General features: G+C 42.4%; 2 protein-coding genes across 2 annotated transcripts in view; one reads left to right on the top strand and one right to left on the bottom strand.

Annotated features, from left to right (window-relative positions):
- The window catches only part of RUNX2 (RUNX family transcription factor 2), a 283,911-nt gene that overhangs the window by 269,209 nt on the left and 1,648 nt on the right, over positions 1-13,054 (bottom strand). The gene's annotated exons all lie outside the window — the stretch shown is intronic.
- Positions 1-13,054, top strand: part of SUPT3H (SPT3 homolog, SAGA and STAGA complex component) — a 1,211,638-nt gene that overhangs the window by 52,551 nt on the left and 1,146,033 nt on the right. The gene's annotated exons all lie outside the window — the stretch shown is intronic.

A 13,054-nucleotide genomic window follows, 5' to 3' on the forward strand; every position in this document is an offset into this window, starting at 1 on the left:
AGCATTATGTACAAGGACGGTGGTCTCCTACTTTTTACGTGGGTCCCAGTCACCAAAAGATGGGATGTTATCTTCACATCCGGGTGAGCTGCAAATTTTTACTCCATGGCTCCTGAACAGGTCTGTTGCCAGACTCTGTTATTAGCGTGTGCTCGTAATGATTTCTGGTGACGCTGGTCCAGATACCACATGCCCTTTTAATGCCAGTTGAAACAAATCTCAATCAGAGCTGGGCTATCAGTGGGGCAGTATTCCACTCAAAACAAAAGAGCATGATAAGGGTATTACTGTTGTCCACAGACATAGCCACCAATTTTTTTTTATTTTTATGAACCCAGGGCCTGCAAGTTGTACACCTCATTGCGAGGAAGGGCTTGCTTGTGCAGGTCAGTCAAGCTTCACTGGGCAGGGTAAACCTGGCCTGGGCTAGCATCCCAGGAGATGCAATAATTCCCGCCACACGAGGATCCTTTCTGAGCACCGCCTCAGTCACTGCGCACGGCTTGTGTTTGCAGAGTGTGGTATCCTGCATATGCCCCTTGGGCCCGCTGAGATGAGGAATCAAATTTGAGGTGTAATTTTTCTTTTTAGTAAATGATCATGTGATCAGTGTAATTTAATGAAATAGGTTGTTTAGGAATATTGCGTCTGCCACATAAATGTACTGAGGGGATTGTGAGATTTGGGGCGCTGCTCGCCGTGTATAAATTAAGTCATTTAAGGGAAGTGTACCTCAGCTTCCTCCATGACTATCTTTGATTTGGAAACGATCCAGTCTGTCAGCCTCTCATCAAGTCGGACATTTAAAATGGCGCCTCCTCCGCAGCGCGCGCGATTGCTCTCCCCGGGCCTGCACGTGGAAAGCAGAAATAAGTAGCCGCGCGGCTCGGCCGGCTTTTTTTCATGCCTTCTCCGAGATGTATCATATTCTAAATACATTAACATGTTTTTGCTCTGAGGATATGTAGCATTCCTGCAAAGGTTAAATCAATAAAAAATTATTTGGTCACATTCCTTCCTACACATGGCTGGAACAGGTACTTCGTTGTCTCGGGTCCGCTTGGGTTTCCCGATCCGATCATTGCAGGGCCGCAAAGAACAGCCTGCCGAATGCTGCTGGGCAGACCGGGTATGTTGCTTTTGAGAAGTCCTGGCGCACGAAGGACGAGAAACGCCGTTCTGAGTTTGAGAAAAATGAGTGGGCGTTTTGCAGAAACTGTTTAGAGTGACTGGGCGAGGGTCCGCAGTGGTACCGGGCACCTTACTGCCCAGAGAGCCTCTGTACCAGACACTTCACTGTCATAACAGCCTCTGCGCCCCGCACTTTACTGCCAAAGCAGACTGGATACCAGCAGACTAGCTTTCAAAATGTCCTCTGTATAGCCGTGTATTTAATTCCCTGCACTGGGGCCTTTACTGCTAAAGGTGCCTCTGTCCTGGACACTTTACACACTTCACTGCCTAGGCAGCCCGTGTCTTAGGCATTTACTCCCAGGGCAGCTGTCTCTGTATAGGACACTTTACTGACAAAACTACCTTACAGCATTAGCAGTCTCTGAATTTGGCACTTTATTGTCTAGACAGCCTCTGCATTGGGCATTTATTGTCCAGCGTGCCTCTGTCTGTGCCAGTCTCTTTACTGTCAAAGCTTTTTCCCTACTGGCACTTTACTGCCAAGATGGTCTGTGTACTTTTCACTTTATTCACTAAGAAATCTCACTCTACTGGACACTTAACTTTCCAACAGATTTTGCACTTGGTACTCTACCGCCTAAGCAATTGCTGTACTGGGCACTTTAACGAACCCCTGTACTGGGCACTTAACTGCCTGTACAGCCTCGGTATTGGACTCATTAAAGAGCCTCTGTACTGGGGCTTGAATGTTAAGCATCCTCTGCATTGGAACCTTACTCCCCTAGCAACCTCTGATTTGGACATTAAAGTGCCTTAGCTTTCTTTGTTCTCGTCACTGCACTTCCTAAGCGACCTTTATATTGCGCACTTACTGCCGAAACAGTCTACCACCAGGCACTTTCTGCACCCTCTGTTCTGGGCACATTGTTGCATAAGCAAACTGTAGTGAGACTTATTGTCTAATCATGATATCTACTAGGTTGGGGGTATTCACAGAATCTTCCATGATCTGACCTAGGAATGCCCATTTCCCGTTTTCTACCATAAACCTACAACTGCCGGAAATCTCACTAATCTTCTACTGTCGTTACGGCTCTCGGAGAATTGAAAATTCCATTATTTTTTAATGTGTAAATGAAGATGTGATATTCAACTTGATAGTGTCTTTTTTATACATTAAAGTTGCTTCAGGGCACAAAAACGTGTGAATCAGGCCTTTTCATGTCTGGAACAGGGGGTGGCAATGTAAGTCCAAGAGGGCTGGATCCATTACAAATGTTATAGAATTCCTTATAAGAAAAACAAGTGCATAATTTGTATCTAAATTGCACCAGTTTACATAGTCGGGGTTACCCTGAGAATCTAGGATGATTTCCAGCCCTCCTAGAGGCAAGGTTCCCATCCTTGACCACGAGGAAATGCTGGGATTAGAACTCAGTGATCCACAGTAGGCCGAATAATGACCCCTATTTCAAGAAACTGTTGTAGCTGGCTGCCTTAGACTGGTTAACCCCACAGATGCTGCAAAAGTGCTATACAATCACTAATGCTTGCCTTTGTGGTAATTTTATAAATATTTGTAAGAAGGCTTTTGATGTTGGTGTCTGAGCTGAAGCATGCCCCAGAGTGTGTTATACGGAGCAGGCACTACACGTTCATAGGCTCTTTAAAAGCTTTTAGCAGTTTCCCTGATGCCCACAGGCTGCTACCATTAGGTATTTGGCCCATTCACCTCGCGCTGCCTCAAAATGTTTTTTTCTGTAAAAAAATGCGGAAGTGGCCAAAAACGCTGACTGTAGTAGTGGTTCCTTGTAAGGAGGCATCTGCTCTGAAAATGTGGTCATTAAATTTTACGTGCCCCAGATTCAGGCTGAATCCCATGAAGGTGGTTGTTAAATTGTTACATCAGGTTGTTATGACCCACCTGCTTTACCTTCACGTTTTAGAATGATCCTAGTTACTGGTAATTCAATATAATGCATCACCATGCATCATCATCTTATATACCCTAGGAAGAGTTTCAATTTATGGTTTCATTTGTAAACTAGGTGCTTCAGGGTAAAGGATTCAGATTGTTTGGTTAGTTTGATGCTGAACACAAAAGACATCCACCCTGGTCAGCGTTACGGCAAGTGATGATCAATGCTAAGGCAGTGATCCATGGAACACGAAAGCCGTGGAATTTATTTCAGCATTCTGGTAAACGGAACAAAAATCTAGGGGGTAATCTGATTGGCTGTCTCAGTGCCCAATCGAGTTGACAGTTGTGTTTGAGACAATCTGGTTTTCTGCAGGATGGCCAATCACATCCGGTGAAACAACATGCAGTCTTCCTAGACTAGCTTTGAGATTCGGTAAGGCCAGACTGGTCATGCTGATGAACCCACTTGCATACCAAGCCCCGCAAGGTGATCCGGCCCTGCAAACAAATGGATCCCATCCAGCGCAAACTGTGCTGAGATGGCGGCTGTTCTTGCACTCTATGCTACTCTGTGGCATGGCGGTTGGCCACTCTGTCCACTGCTAGCGCTTACCCATTATTCCCCACCTTGTAGTATTTACACTAAGCATGCTTCAAATCATTGTCCTATATTTGCACACTTTTTTAACTTTCGAAATATAAATTCTACTTTAGCCATTGCAAATGGACGCAAAAGTTGTCATTTCAGATGACATTGCCTCCACAGTGCCAAGCTGTGTGGAGGGTATTCAGTCTCTGCAATGTGTTCTATTTGAAAAGGTGCAGAAATTCTAAATCTGCTTTAGAATTTCAGATGCAAATGTGTGCGGACGGTGTTTTACGTTGTTCGGCTGCTAATACACAATAATACATTGTGAAAACGGAAATGCAGTGGAGAAAACACGCACGTGTTTCCAGCTGTAGTATTCTTTGTGTTGCATGAGTGTACTTGTAAACACTTTCTGTGGCTAAAGCGTGGGCTCCTAGCTGTCACTTTGAATACACACTGCAGTCGATGCCACGAGGCAGAGGGAAAGGCAAGTGAATGCCTTGTTATGCATAGCAGGCTTTAAGGAAAACACATTTTTTTTTCTAGATTTTTTTTGCTCCTGTGGGTCTAGGTGCTTGGCCTACATAAATAGTAACTGCTACGGTTTTGTTACCTCAAATAAACCTTTCATTGTTTGCAGTGTTGCTGTGCGATTTCGAATCGTGCATAAATTTAGTTTTGATATTTCTGGCTGCACATTTTACAATTTTTTTTTATCTATAAAAAACAATTTCTGTTGGTATGTCTTTCCCGTGGGAGGTAAAAATATACATTATACTTGGATTAAACGCAAGGCAAACGCTTATAGAAATACTGGCTCCATTATGAAGTTTTCTCTTGAAAAATGGGGATTTGTGCTGAGGCATTTCTGCCTTTTCACTGTAGTGATGCTATGGGACCTTAAACGGTGACTTAGTAAAACTTTTAGGGTACTCCATAATTATACCTGGAACCTCAGTTTTAAGGAATGTTTTAGCTGGCTTGAGAATCTAAGCAACATGGGATTAATGGTTTTACCTCTGCAAATGCCAGACCTTTGGAAGAGAAGTGTACCACTCGCAGGACGCACATGCCACTAACAGATCATGGCACACATGCTTAGGAGCCCACTGTGCTGGTATGAAGTGCAACACACATACTCGTTTAAGTACTCGTGTAATTGTTTGACTGGGAAGAAAGTTGTATGTTCAGAGGTCTATTCCAGCCTCGTTATGGTCACCTGCTGGCTTGCTGCTGAGGGACCATGGAGAACTGCGTCACCATTGTATATACCTTCTAGCCCGCACTGCCTCTGGATCCACCACCCAAGACCGAAGAAGGGAATGAGGACGCAGCGGGGCCTGCGTATTGTAATTAGCGTTTTGGCTACTTCTAGTTAGATTGGTAGAACACACCTGAGTGTTGTGGACCTTTTTAGTTCCCTGCTAGGATCTTTTTAGCTCCGGCTTTTCCAACGAGTAGCTCTGGAGTTACTAGTAGATCTTCTGTGTGTGGCACAGCCTGCTAAATTGAAAGATTTTATTTTGAATTAACGTGTATCTCAAAACTGAAAAGCATGCATTAGAGATGAAAATGTGTGTATTTTTAGAACTTAAAAGCTGATGCTTGTAGAACAACGGATTTCCAAAACATATTTAAAGCTGATATTTGATTGAAAATCATACATTACTGTTATTACCTTGGTACCTGGGGTGTTTCAGCTAAGCTGTCATGTATTACCCACGTAGAAGCATTCCAAATTGAAACGTGGTTTTACATTACTGCTGGCAGTCCTGCGTGATCCACTGAGGTTTTCACTGATGGCAATCTTGCACGGAGTGGCCTAGCACAATCTTGTCTGGAGTAGCCACTAATATTAGTAGCTCTGGGTGCTTTTCATTGAGCATGAGTAGCCCTGGTTACAGAAAAGGTTTTATACCCCTGTTTTAGCCGCCCACTCTGTGTATATATTTTTTTTTAACTTGGTTGCCATTTTGTGTTTGTCTGGAACCACTTTGTTAAAGATTTGCTAGATTTTCTTTGTCGTGTAACTAATTCCTTAAAACATATGTTCGCCTTGGGGGAAAGAGGCATTTCCAGTGACTTGCACTAGGCTTCTGTGGGTGGTGGTGCCAGGCGTGCTAGATGTCTGGCTCCTTTTGTCCCTATGTTGTGAGTGAGGGGATAGCGTGCAGCTCAGTACCTAGAGCCTTGGAGCTCACATTAGAGAGCCCTCGTTCTCCGATGGGCCCTGAGGGCTGTTAGATACCGTTCCATATAGTCTGGCTGTACTTCCATTTTAGCCCTGGCATAATTCAAATGGAAAGCAAAGCATGGCAAGCTAGCAGTCCATCACACACGGGCGGATCCTAAGTTCTTCCCCAGAATTTATAAATGTAATATTTAAGTTTTAACTGGAACCCTTTTTAACGTATCCAAAGGCAGTCGTGGGGTAGCTAATTTCATGTGAATGTAATATTAAGTGTGTTGGAATTTCTAGGAAAACGTTGGCATATTTTTATGCTGCTTTTTTGGCAGCTTGCATTTGCTAAAATGTTTTTTTTTTTTTTTTTAAATCTGTCCGGCCACCAGAACATTCAGCTGGACAGTGAGTGATTAGCAGTATTTATGAGGAAAAAGTTGCATTTGTGGGGAATAGCTAATAAGTAAAAGCGCTTGGCTACAATGCTACGGAATAATGTGCTTCATTCAGCCTCACTGAGGATGGCTACAAAGTATCTGGAATGCAAAAACACAATACAAATTCTATATTGTTAAAATAAATGATGCTTTAGTATTTTTAAATGATCAGATGGGACTCAAGTTAGATAGTGCAGTGAACTAATGAATTTGCCTGAAATATCTATATGTAACATGAAAGTGCCTGGTTTGAATACCAGCAAGTCCAACGAGCCTCTGCACTCATTAGGTTATAGTTTGGGCTGTAGAACTGTAGTCACTGCTTTTTATTTTTTTATAGCTGGGAGTTCCCATTAGGAATATTAAGTTGTTCTTTCCCAGATTGACAGTTAATACTCCTTCCACACACTATAGTATTATTTCTCTCTATTTTAATAGTTTTTAGTTAATACACTTTAGCAATGTTACCTGCATACTTTTCTTCCCAGTTACGGGACCGTGAGTTAGGTCACATAATGGTGGGAAGAGGCCCTTAACACCTGTTAATACCTGATAGAAGGAGGTCAATGGTGCTTTTGGCGACCGTTCCCACCAATCTCAGCCAGGTGAGGCAGACGTATACAGTGGATGTCCCGGTCTCTATTGCGTCCCTGGTTCACACTACGTCTGAGCCTAGAAGGAAGGCAGAGAGCAAGCAGTGCCAGCATGGCAAAGGTTCTGATTCACTGAACCAGTCTCAACATTCCCTCCTAGGTATAAGTTTAATTATGGCCACGTGCAAGAACTACAAACCTTGTCCTTCTCTTCTTAGCTTAAGTCCTACCTAGAATGTCCTGTCCTAAGAAGTCGCGATGCGTTCACAACCGCTATTATCATGGCTTCCAGGCCCTTCAGAGAGTGTCCAGGTGCCTGTGTGAGTACACAAGGGTGGAGATAGGTCTTGTAAGGTCCCAGAACGTGCAGCCGGGGAGCCGTGCTGACTCCTGTGAATGCAGCCAGGCCGTTTTTACAATGTCACCAGAACTTCAGGTTTAAGACCTCCATTGGTGACTTGCAGAACACATTTAATTCACCTTCCTCCTCAAGAAAAGAAAACATTATCCCTCCTTTTACCAAATCAAATGTTAATGTCCCAGTGATAGCAGATAAATAAATGCCCACAGGCAGCTGGAGGGGATAGCTTATGATCTCACGGTTTTGGTCAACGGGGAACCTTGGGTATAACTTATACAGCCTTGTTCCAAAGCCCGCAGTTCAGCTTCCAGGCTATACCTTGAAACTTCGGTTTTCCTATCTTTTTCGTCAAGTAGCCCCAAAAGACATTCACAAAGGAGTACTCAAAATAAATACAGTAAGCCATTCCATCCTGATAGGGTTCAGACTTGCTTGCCCCTGCTCTGTACCATGCGATTTTACAGCGCTTTGACAGACATTTACAGTACCCAATAAAATAAGCAGAAGGAGCACATTTTGTACAGTTGGAACCGGATCAGAGCAGTAACTGGCCACTGTGTGGGAACTTACGTGGCAGGGCATGGATGAGAGAATGTTGACCACAAATAAGGCGGAAACCAAAGCGGTCTCTCGGCAATTAAATAACAGTTATTATTAGAAGACACTTGTTTTATCAACCTAAGAAAGCCTGCCCGTGCCTTGCTGGGACTGAAATATGCAAGAAGTTGACGTGTATTTACTGGATTGTGGTTTTATATAGCATGAACGTGGTCAGAGGGCTTTAAAGTGTATTACAACTGAATGACAATGCTATATGTGTACAGTCAAAGGCAGCAATACAAAGGCTCATTGCAGATACACAGATCTAATAAAAGATGTGAACGGGATGGGCTGTATGATGGGGACACGACCGCATGACCAGAGGGGGCAAGGAGCATGTTCATGAAACAACAATTTTAGAGGAATTGCATGTATATGGTGAGGAATAACTACATTTCACAGTGCTGAAGGAGTCTGTAGTCGTGCAACAGAAGAGCAAGATCAGGGTTGTGGAAATCTGCAAACCTGTCCACGCATGAAGCTCATCGCTTTTACTGATACATTTTCTCTTGCTATTCCAGGGCAAGTGCAATTGTGTCCTAGAAGAGATTCTTTCTTGAGCTCATTAGCAGCATGCTGTTTAACAATGACAATTTCTTCACATTGTAGGGGATAATGCTACGTCAATTTTTGTTGGGGAGCGTGTTCTTCAAAAGGCTAGCGCTCTCAGTGGCACTTCATATTTAATAAAAGTACATTTTCTGAGAGTACAGCATCTGCCCATTTCCCTGATCCCTACATCTACCAAACCTCCAGCTCTCCAGAAGGGCTTTTGAAGCACTGGTCCAAAGATCAGGGGGAACTGGCAGGTTGAATAGGTAACCTTTGTTGAGGTTCCATAGTGAGGAAAGATGGTGCCGGGTCATCTAGCTGTACGTCCACCATCGGTGGACAATGCCCTGTGGGAAACTCTCTGAACCATAGAAATTTAGAAGTAAAAGTCTAGGGTTTCATATGTTAAGTTATTGACACTTGTATAACACATTTATCGCTTTGGTGGTTGTTTGCAATGACATCCACCCTGTGTACAGTTGTGGATCATGTGTAGCACTGTATGGAGTGACTTGCTTGGTACATTGATGAAAAGATTAAGTTGCACAGGACCATCTGCAGTCTTGTTGGATAGTTTCGAAGAATTTGATATTGTGCTGTTTTTTTCATCATAAAATCACTGTGTGAGTTGTCTAGACTACTTTAGAAATACATAGTTTCTAGATTAACCCAATGTAGGGTAGTGAGCACACAGGGTTTACAAAGTACCTTGGTAGAAGGGTGACTCTGAAGTTGATTCTAATGCAGTGGCTGACAAGTGACTGAGTACTATTTCTCGAACATGTGAAAGTACTTTTCCAGTATTTCTTACCATGCACACTCCTAAAATGTCAATGCACCAATATCAGATTTGCCCTCCCGTGCATACCTCGTGCACTAGTCTATAGCCCGACTGTGGTACCAAATCGCCAGTAAATACCAGCTTTTATCTTTTTTCCCCCAAGTAGGGCCCAGCATGGAAAACTTGGGCCATTTCTGAAAGGTCAGTTCAACAGAGACCACTTCTGAGTGTTCAGAGAAACTGGGGCCATTTCCAAAAGTTCATTGAATCCGGGTCTGTTTCTGCAAACTGTATTCAACTGTGTATTTTTTTTTTCTGAATGTTCCTCATAGTACAAATAGTTTAAGTGCAGATAGCGGTATTTAATGTCTGTATTATGCAGACTTTTTCATGAATAATATACATTTGTGTCCATCTAGTAAGGATATTTGCAAGATTTCATTTTACCCTAATCACTTTATTCTCCTGGGTTCCAACAGAAGATGCTTTAGTGTTAAGAAAAACAGGATATTTCACTAAATTCAAGGGTATGTGTGAAAAAAGACATAGGTGAGGCGGGGGATGTTTTTGTAGGGCAAGTAAAATTTGGGCTGAAACCACAAGATTACTGTAACAGCTTCAAGGTCTTTTAGTGATATTGTTGTAGCATTAATGTTAGGCTGTTAAGACCCGCAAGATATTTCTTCCTTGCTAGGTACAAGGGCCTGGAAGTCTGGTGTTTGTATAGTTTGGGCAGGAATTTGAGGTGTTACCCTATTTTTACACCAGTTTTGAAGTGTGCGCCGGTGCATCATTAATCATAGGAAATGCAAAAACAAATAATAGGTTCCCTTCGGATTTTTCGTGTGAATACTTACATTTCCCCCGCATATACATTCATGCAGTCGAGGTATTTAGGTAACCCCTAACCTCTTGCTCCAACAAGGAGGCACAGTGCAAAAATAGCACCGCGGCCTTCACGCAACTTTTCTTTTGAGGAAACCCTCTGGTGAAATATTTATAAGCCATGCAGCAAACTTGTGGCGCGGGGGCGACTGTAGCAGTACAATATTTCAGACCACCAGTGGGTAAGATTGAAAGCACATGCGACGCACTCTGGAACGGTAGAAAAGATTTGCAGTTGATTAGCACCGCCTGAATGCGCCACAGTGGAGCACATTGTCATTTTGAGTGTGTCATCTTTAATAAAGATTATTCCCGCCTGCTTTATACGCTGCCAGGGCCTCGAGCCGCTTTAGCCTCTTCTTTGGCAATTTATTTAGCTATTAAATATTTCAGAGTTTCTTTACTAAGCTGGAGCGTGTGTAGGTTGGAGAGTTCCCTCTCTCTGTCCTAGAGGTGTGTCCAAATTAAGCAAGAAATGTCTTCAGTGATTAATACAAATGAGGTTAATCATGTGTCTGTATTTCGTTTCCTTGAAGCATTTACTATGATCTGTTTGTGCAGTGTAGTAATGTGTATTTAATTACAGCTCATAAGTAGTAAATCACTGTAGGCTTCTGTAGGCATTGTTATTATGACCATGAGAATTGGGGATTAAGCAGCGGTGCATATTGCATTTTTTTTGTTTTGTTTTCCAGACTAGAAGAAATAAGGTTTACTCTTGCGGTTAAGTTGTTTATTTGGGAAGTAGAAGATATGGGTTTGACTCTGGGCTACTCTTGAGACTGAAATTGTGTGATCTTGGACATCTCAGTTTGTCAGCCTGTGCCTAAAATGGAAAATTAAGAACCTGTATAAAGCAGAGTATTCATAAATTCCTAGAGCATTCTGTTCATCCTGGAACCTTACTTTTGCTTTATAGTTTTACACACGCTACAATGCTATTTTGATACCTCTTCCACTATTTTAAAATTAAGACTTTTCTTGCACCAGTCGGAATAGAATGTCAGTGCATACACAATTGCAAATAATTTGTATATAAGCTCCCTTAACGTTAGCTGCTTTCAGGAGAAAATCTGACCTTTCAATCTTCTCCGTTCATTTATCCTCGACCATTATAGATCATAATTACATATCGCTTTTCCAAAATATTCTAAATATCACCCAGGGATAGGAGGAAACTGGCTCCATTAGGGCTGTGACTATATGTCTGTCCTAGACGCACTCCATCGCAGATGGTAAAGTACACAGATTCAAGTGGAGCACTTCTAGGGAGTGGCAACACTCAAAGCATTGCACACCTTTGTATGAGGGGTTCCTTGTAAAAGAGACCGGGGTTGGTTTTTTCTGCTGTTCTCCTGTAACCGGTTACAGGACTCAGCCTGGGAGAGCTGCACTCTAGTGTCAGAACTTGGAGTCCCCTGGTCTTATCCCTGTTTCACGTGCTTTCAAATTATGGGATTGTTGGCTACCATCAGACTGGCTAACAGTCAGCTGCAGGTTGGTCTCATTACTATTTTTTAAGTAGACTTAACTTGTTAATTTGCACATTTAAGAAATAATATCTAGAAGACAGTGTTTGTAATATTGTCATCTGCACATGATTTCAAAGAATGAGAAACATGAAGATTTTATAGGTGAAAGGTGGCATAAAGGGTTTGAACCTTTTTCCTTCAAATGCTATTTTATTGACATTTGTCTCTAATCTCTTGCATGTCTAAAATCAATTCTAAGACCTCGGGCAATCATTTTATTAGACAAATGGATACAGATTTTTCAGAGCAAAGTTAAAATTCTGCAGCAGCCAAAAGTGAGAGACTGGAATGCCGTTTCATCTCAGAAATAGCTCTCTATGGGCGGCCGGTACTCTTGGTCGCGTGTGTGTGGCCGAAATAGTTCATTCATTGCTGTCGGCTTTGAGTTGCAGTGTGTGTTCTTCATAAATTACCAGCACTTTTCACTGACCCAGAATACGTGAATTAAACTTCTGTCCCTGCGTGTTATGATAGTTGTAGCCAACTGGAATCCATCTAATCTCTTTTGGAAGTTGGAGTGAAAGAAAAGCCCCTATACATGTAAACTGTATTTCCTCTTGTAAACACTGGGATGGCGTGGTCTGCCAGCACCTTCGACGAGCTCCTTTTATGCAGCAAATTCAGCAGAAATGCTACTGAGCTTATGAAAACGAGGTTCTTCTTGGTCTATTGAGTAACGTTCTATGCCACCAGTGGCCAGAAGTTACCTGGCGTGAAGAACACCATCTGCTGTGTTCATTGGCCACTTCTTTTCTTAAAGGATGATAGTGCCTGGACATCAAACTCTCTTTGTCTAAAACTTCCTGGTGTAATTGCTGTGGGAAGCAGCCAATAGAAACATAAGCGAGGGGCGGAGGGTTTTGGAAGACAGTGCCCAGGTCTGACTCTAGGTTCAAGCTCAAGGGGCGAACCTCTGCAAGAAGCCACTCTAGCAAGTTTTTTAGAGTGTTAAAAGGGACCGTGAGCGACGAGAGGAGCACAGTTCTAAATGGAGGAGGAAATTAGAAAAATTCTGTAAGTCTTCCAGTGTCATTTGAGCTACTAAGTGTCAAAGCGCTCCTGCCTCCATTACATTTGATAGAGCATTTTCATTTGAAGGTGCCTGGGCATCTGATGGGACAGAGACATCTCATCCATGTTGCATGGTAGCAAAAAATAAGGAACGCTTAGTAAATTATTGTATTCCAACATGTGATTTTGAGTGGTTAATGCATGTTTAAATGCGGCATGTTAGTAGTGTTTCCAATGCTCAGTCCCTTTTCCTACATGTTTATATGGTTGGTGACATTAAAGCTGTGATAAACAAAAGTCAATGAGCCTTCTAATGTAAATATTTTCTATTAGCTATACTAAGGCTATACGTCATATCAACATGTTTTCAATCCGCTACACTTTTTTCATAATCAATACATTGTAATGCGCTTCATTCATTGTGTAAACTTTTAACAAGTTAGCATTTAGGTCTGAAATCTTGTAAATTAACATTA

Source organism: Pleurodeles waltl, chromosome 5, assembly GCF_031143425.1.
Source record: "Pleurodeles waltl isolate 20211129_DDA chromosome 5, aPleWal1.hap1.20221129, whole genome shotgun sequence".
Lineage (NCBI taxonomy): Eukaryota > Metazoa > Chordata > Amphibia > Caudata > Salamandridae > Pleurodeles > Pleurodeles waltl.